The 7,816-nt window shown below is 37.6% G+C and overlaps 1 pseudogene; it reads right to left on the reverse strand.

The window, feature by feature from the left end:
• Positions 1-298: 298 nt before the first annotated feature.
• LOC107846523 lies at positions 299-2,678 on the reverse strand (annotated as a pseudogene).
• Positions 2,679-7,816: the final 5,138 nt, after the last annotated feature.

The following is a 7,816-nucleotide window of genomic DNA, read 5'->3' on the forward strand; positions in this document are numbered from 1 at the left end:
TATGTGACTTAATATTGTAGTTGGGCTTATAGTCCACAGAGCTTTAGTACAATACTTGTATGTATCATACCCAAATTCAAGTTCATTGGGCACATACAAAAGTCTGATCCCATATTCAAGGTTGCAAATGCTATGCTACAAGGAGAATAACATACGTACTTTAGAAAATACTAAATAATCACCTTAGCCTTTGACACTTCTATTAGTTCTTGAATAATCATGCTTTATAGCACATATACATTTTTCTCTTGCAAAAAAATAATTAAGATAGTTGATGAATATTTATGGTACAACAACATCAAACCATGTATGTCATTCCAACTTGCATTATGTTCATATGGGGTACCCTCATTATTGTGTTTCCTCCTCTACAATTCCTCCTAATGAATGGATAGAAGTAATTTATGGCTAGTTTCCTTATAACCCATGAATTTTTCTTTGCCCTCATGTCCGGGCAAGTATGTAAATCTTAACTCACTAGCTTCACGAAGTTTTGAGAGCTCATATTCCAAACTAGGATCTTCATCTCATGATGCTACTATTGTTGATGGTTTCGAGGTAGTTATTCCAATCTCTAATATTTGGTCGCTCATCAATGGTACTTTAAGCTCGCCCACGGCTCCACGCCCTCTTAATAGTTATCCCTTGGCCTTACAAAATTGCTACTAAACTCAGGTTGAGACTATTTGGTTCTAAAGATCAAGTGTTTCATTCCTTAAAAACTTCTCAAGGCTATCAACCAAAAGTTGCTAAAAAAAGTGATGATATTCTTTTATAACATATTTATAGCCATAACAAGATACACAACAGAACATATGATAGTCCTTAGGAAAAATCATTTGGAACAAGAATCGTTCTTCTTGAAGAGAAATAGGAACTAGCACATACTTGATGCCTAGAAAGACTATTACAAAATGAATAGCAAGAAGGTCCAATAAAAACTGAGAAAAAATAGATGGAATACCTTGAAACAGTTCATTGTATGGTAAAATTATCCATGGAACTCTTACTGTAACACCCCAAGTTTTTGGTCCTTGAAAATTTTGGAAATTTTATCCTCACTACGATTCCCCTAACGAGTCGCAGGGAGTCTTGACAAGTCATTCAACTTGAATTGTAACTAAATCAGTAAGTATGTGACTAAGTTCTTCTCTGAGTGTGAGTGGCTCACTAAGAGCCGTAAGGACTTATTATGAGTCGTTGGGTGCAAATCATTGGGTGTCCAGTGTATGGCCCAAATGGTTGTTAGGTTGACAATGATTGGACCCTAAAAGTCATAAGTTCCCACTATGAGTCATATTAGTAGAGTTGTAGGGTTAACAAATTATGAGTACGATGATATAGGTGTCAAGGCCTTAAGACCATTCGCAAGAAGCCAAACTCAGGAACTACAAAGTCTTTAAAGCATGTTCATAAAGATGGATGTGTGTGAGTATATCTTAAGTCCATACAAATGAGTTCATGTGTTAAAGTGTGAAGAGGTGCCTTAAGTGTCTTAAAACACCACAAGGCAGCCCCTATTTTGTACTCTAAACCTGCCCCTTCATTAAGGGTAGAAAGGTCATTTTCCACCTCTTTTGTAGTAGACTATAAGTAAAACCTCCTTAGTCTTATTTCACTAGTTAGATTATTATTGTGATTGTAATATTTTGAACATCATTCCTCTCTCTTGAGAGTAGACCACCAAAATTAGGGTTCCACAAGTGTAGGTTTCACTTATATTGTTCATTTGGCTAGAAACTTGAGTTCTTGAGGTGAACCGAGTCCCTCTTGGGTTCAAGTAAGAACTTGGTGTTAGTTTACATTAATTTTAGGGGGTTTTAAGTTTGAAACATTCTTTAGTTCCTAGGTTTTGTGTAATCTTTATGTCAAGTTAGTTATCCTTTTCTATCTTAGCTTGTTGTGTATTCTTGAAGCCATTTTGTGTTCTTTTGTTCTTGTGCAATTGTGGACTATTTTGGTTCTATTGTGGATTTTTTTGGGGCTTGTTAGGTTGTTCCATATCATTTGGCATCAGAGATTGTGGTTGGTTTCATTCCTATGGAACCAATCTTGGGCTAGTCCACTTGAAAATAAAAAAAAAGTAGTAGTTGTTCTTGAGTCTAGGCCGAGATTTAAACTTAGATATAGGTGTATTTTGTGTGTTTTTGGTGTTTCTTGTGTTATATTATTTCTCTCTAACACTTATAGTGTCTAGATCAAAGATCCTGAGCTAAAAATTCAAGTTGTATTGTGGTACTAGTGGACGGCCTGTTGTTGTTGTTCTTGTGTTCTTATGTTGTGGTGAAGAAGAAGCTTCAAAGAAAGACTTGTTTGATCCAAAATTCAAGGGAAAGAAGTGTAGATTCTTGTTTGTATTGGAAACTTTTCCAAGACATCACCAAAAGGGCAAAGAATAAAAAAATCCCAAAAAGCCTTACTACCTAAAAGAAGTTAGGTCACTTTTCAAGATTGTCCAAAAAGGGAAAGGGAAGAAGAATTCCAAAAAGCTTGTTTTTCCAAAAGAGTGCAAGTAGGTGAAAACTTTTTGAATCTTGAAAGGAGATTATAAGACCTTGTTTGCCTGCACCCATAGCCGAAACTTCTTCTTCCAATGAGAAAATTGAACCACTAAAGTCTTGGAACAAATTTTCTTCAACTTCAACAACATTTCCACGACCAATAGTTAGCTGCCACATCACCAAAAGGCTCAAAACCTTGGAATTCCTAGTTTCTCTTCTTTGTCTCTATTGGTTTCAACTTTGTTGATTAGTATACTAATTGGCAACTAGTAAATACCTACTAAGTTGTAAATTAGTCTTTGAATACGTTCTTCCTGTTAGTGTTGTTTTTGTGTTTTTTATTCATTTATAAATCATAGATATTCTTGATTCAAGTACGTACAATAATTATTTGAGTCTTCGAACCAAAAATCCATTCTGACCAAATTGTAGACTCACCCTCTAGTTCTCACAGGTTGCTAGCAGATTTACAATACTTGAGAAATCAAGTGTGAGGTAGTCAAGTGTGAAGAGTGAGGTGAGGTTGCTTTGAACTAACTTGTGTTTTTTTTTAGGTTTGTTTTAGGTAACATTGCAATGGATCCTGAGGCTACAACCTCTCAAGCGTGCCACCAATGTCATTTTATCCTGCCTTGACACTATTTCTTGAGACATGGTTAGGTTAAGTGCAGGTCTTGAAAATTTGGATTCGGATGTGGAATCAATGGGTAGGAGGTTATAATGAGTGGAGAGCAAAGGAGTTCCCAACCTTCTAGTCCTCAAAACATTTCACCAACCATTACTCCCGACACTTTTCACCAAATGTTCAATCCCCTAAGACAACCACCAATTGCCACCAATCAAACCAACCTCTATTCCTAAAGCTATTATCATGATAGGCTAAACCACCCTCCACTTCACGAAGTCCAACAAGAATGACTTGGGACCCAAATACCACCCCAAAACCCTAGCCCTCCAATCCAAACTCCATATACCCAAAGACCCCACTTCTCACCAAATCTACTTCCACCACTATAAGTTTCACTGCCCAAATAGACCCATCCATGTAAAGGCGTATGGTAGAGGAGAACAACATAAGGGATATGGGCCATATGATGATGCTTACATGAGGTGGGGAAGATATAAGAGGGAGACATGGTGATCCAATGGAGGTTCAAGGCTGAGAGGTAAGAATTGGACAATGAAACCAACATGGGAACCAAAATTGTGATATAGGCTTGAACACCATCAAGGTGTTGTTTCCAATCTTCAAGGGTTAGAGTGATCCCGAAGAGTCTCTCACATGGGAATTTTCATGTGAGAGGGTCTTCCAAGTAAATTATCTTACCGAGGAGAAAAAGACTTATTATACCATTGCTCACTTTGAAGGTTATGCTACTATGTGGTGGAAGAATATTAAGCGTTTTGGCAATGTCTTGATTGAGGGGAAAGCCCCTCCTTGGTTTCGGTTAAGATACCTTATGAGGTAAAGGTATTTACCCAAAATCTACCAACATGAGCTCCTTGCCAAGTTGTATAACTTGAAGCAAGGTAACAAAAGCATAGTGTCTTACTATGATGAGTTTCAACAACTCATTTTGAAACTTGATCATAGAGGGGAGCAAGTGACCCACGACATCATCCGGTTAAAGATTGGCCTAAATAAAGAAATCTCCAATCACATGACTCTTCATAAGTTTGAAACTATTGAAGGTATCTTTCAAGCAACTTTAGAGATTGAAAGGGAAAATAAAGAGAGGTCGGCCTACAAAACCAAGGGATATCAAGGGTCTTCAGGTTAGAGTAAAGGAAAAGAGGTGAACCAATCTTCTTTGGGGTGGAACAAGCCAAGAAATCCTACAATCAATGCTACTTCACCTGTGAACAAGGCTGCCCAACCTCAATCTCTGAGGTATGAAGGTAAACCAATTATTACTTCCACTTCCAAGGGGTTCCAATGCTTTAAGTTCCAAAGGTAAGGGCACAAGGCTAGTGAGTGTCCTAACCTAAGGAATGTAATCCTAATAGAGGGAAAATTATATTTCTTGGTAGAAGAAATGGGAATTAAAATAGTTGACAATGATGAAGGCTCTCAAGATGGAGAGAGAGGAGAGGCCGAAAGTCCTAGTGATTATAAGGAGGAAGATACTTGAAGTACCTGATTTTTTGGTATGGAGAGTTATGATTATTAATACCTTGGATGATCTAATCCAAAGAGATAACCTCTTTCATACCAAGTGTCTTATTAAAGGGAGTGCACGTTCCTTGATTGTTGATAGTGGAAATTTTGTCAATGTTGCTAGTGCCGCAATTATGGACTACTTGAATTTCCTACTACTCCACATGCAAGTCCATATAATCTCCATACCAAATATGGAGAATTAAAGGTAACCCGACAAATAGTGATTCGATTTAAGGTGGGAAACTATGAAGATGAAGTACTTTGTGACATTATTCCCATGCAAGCTTGTCACTTGTTATTGGGTAGACCATGGCAATATGATAGATCTACCAAGCATGATGGCCGAACCAACCACTATTCTTTTTAGTTCAAGGGCTGAAAGTTCACCCTCCATCCACTTTTACCATTACAAGTGTATGAGGCTCATCAATAAATGAAAGAATTAAAGAGAAAGAAAAAAAAGAGGGAACCCAAAGGTGGGGTGATTGAGGCTGAGAGTGGGAAGGGTAAGGGAGCTAAGGGAGTTCCAACTTTGAAGGGTAAGGAATCTATGGTAATGTTGTCTAGGAATAGGTATATCTTCAAAGAGTATGATGACATCACATATATGCTTCTTCTAGCACATATTTTTGATACTAACCTTTCTACTTACTCTATTCCTTCTTCTATTTCTAATGTTTTGCAGGAATTTGAGGATGTATTTCCTAGTGAGTTGTCGCAAGGGTTAGCCTGACTTCGGGGCATTGAGCATCAAATTGACTTTGTGTCAGGGTCATAATTGCCTAATAAACCATCCTATAGAAGTAACCCTACAGATACCAAAGAGCTACAATGGCAAGTTGAGGAACTTCTCAATAAAGAATACATCAAAGAGAGCATGAGTCCGCGGTTCTAGTGTTATTAGTGCCAAAGAAGGATGAAACATGGTGCATGCGTGTGCAAAATCACGGTAAATTATCACCATCGCATCCCTAGATTAGATAACATGCTTAATGAGTTGAATGGTTTTTGTGTGTTTTACAAGATTAACCTTAGGAGTGGCTATCATCAAATTAGAATACAACCCGATAATGAATGGAATATCACCTTCAAGACCAAGTTAGGTCTCTATGAATGGATGGTCATACCATTCTGCCTAACTAATGCTCCTAACACTTTCATGCGGTCAATGAATTATGTGATGAAACTGTTCATTAGAAAGTTTGTTGTTCTATATTTTGATGATATTTTGGTCTATAGTAAGTCCATGGAAGAACATGTGTTGCATTTGCAAAGTGTCTTTGATGTCTTTAGAAAGGAAAAGTTGTATGTTAATCTTGATAAGTGTTCTTTTGGTGTTGATGAAGTTGTCTTCTTGGGTTTTGTTGTTAGTTAAAGAGGGGTCGAAGTGGATGAATCCAAGATAGACGCTATTAAAAATTGTCCAACTCCACAATCCATTAGAGAAGTCTGAATCATCCACGGATTGGCTAGTTTTTATAGGTGATTTGTCAAAGGGTTTAGTACCATTGCCGCCCTCTTGACCAAGGTTATTCAAAAAAACCAACTGTTTAAGTAAGGGGATGAACAAGCTAAGGCCTTTGAGACCTTGAAAGCTACACTCATTTTCGCCCTTCTGTTACAATTACCCAACTTTGATATGACATTCAAAATTGAATGTGATTCTAGTAAAGTAGTTATAGGGGATATTTTGATGATAGACCTTAATCCTATTGCTAACTTTAGTGAAAATCTCAAAGGCACGACTCTAAATTATTCCACTTATGATTTAGAGTTATACGTTTTGATTAGAGCTTTAGGTAATTGGCAACACTACTTGTGGCCCAAAGAGTTTGTAATCTGGATGGACCATGAATCTTTGAAACATCTTAGGGCCAAAGACAATCTTAAAAATGGTATTCTAAGTGGATTGAATTCCTATAAACCTTCCTTTATGTCATTCAATACAAAAAGGGTAAGCAAAATGTGGTTGCCGATGCATTATCTAGGAAACATGTTCTTGTTTCTACCTTGTATTCTAAGTTAATGGGATTTGAGAGACGCAAATCATTGTACCCCAAGGACCCCTTCTTTTCTTCTAATTTTAGGTAATATGAAGGATTGGGTAGAGAGGGGAGGCTCACAGATAGGGATCCTACTTTTTATTCCAAGTTTGATAGCTACTTGTTCAAAGAAAGAAGGTTATGTGTGCCATCTAGATCTTGGAGATAATTGTTTCAGAGAGAGGCACATGATGGTGGTTTAATGGGATACTTTGGGGTTTACAAGACCCTTGGGATCCTAGAGGAACAATTCTATTGGCCTAAGATGCGCAAAGATATTGCCAAGGTTTGTAGCCAATGTATGGATTGTAGGAGTACCAAATCACGCTTCCTCCCTCAAGGATTGTATACCCCACTTCCCACTCCTTTACGCCATTGGCTTGATATATTTATGGACTTTGTTTTGTGGCTTCCAAAGATAAAAAGAGGTAAGGATAGTATTTTGATTGTGATTGACTGATTGTCTAAGATAGTTCATTTCATTCTATGCTCTAAAAGTAAGGATGCATCTAGTGTAGCTTCGTTATTTGTTGAACATATTTTTAAGTTGTATGGTATTCCTCTAACCATTGTTAGTGATAGGGACTCTGAGTTCCTAAGTCACTTTTGGAAGTCAATATGGGGTAGGCTTGGTACGAAGTTACTATTCTCAACCTATTTCCATCCATAAACCAATGGACAAATGGAAGTAGTAAATAGGGCCTTGGGTTCTATGCTACGATCTATGGTTAAAGGTAATATGACTTCTTGGAAGGATCATCTACCCCTAGTTGAGTTTGCTTATAATTATGTTATCTATTCAAGTACGGGTATGACTCCCTTTGAGTATGTGTACGGCCTAAACCCCCTTACCCCTTTAGGTTTAACCCCTTTGTCTAGTGATCTTGTGTTGATCTTAGATGGAAGCAAAAATACCGAAGCCATGAAAAAGTTGCATGAGAAAGTGAGGCTACGACTTGAGGAAAAAAACCAAGTTGCTAAGAGGGCCAACAAAGAGAGACGGAGGCTTGTTATAGAACTAGGAGATTGGGCGTGGGTACACCTTAGGAAAGACTGGTTTTCAATACAAAGGAAGGCCAAGTTGATACCGAAAGGTGATGGTGTATCTCAAG

The sequence above is a fragment of the Capsicum annuum genome, chromosome 11 (genome assembly GCF_002878395.1).
Source record: "Capsicum annuum cultivar UCD-10X-F1 chromosome 11, UCD10Xv1.1, whole genome shotgun sequence".
Classification (NCBI taxonomy): domain Eukaryota; kingdom Viridiplantae; phylum Streptophyta; class Magnoliopsida; order Solanales; family Solanaceae; genus Capsicum; species Capsicum annuum.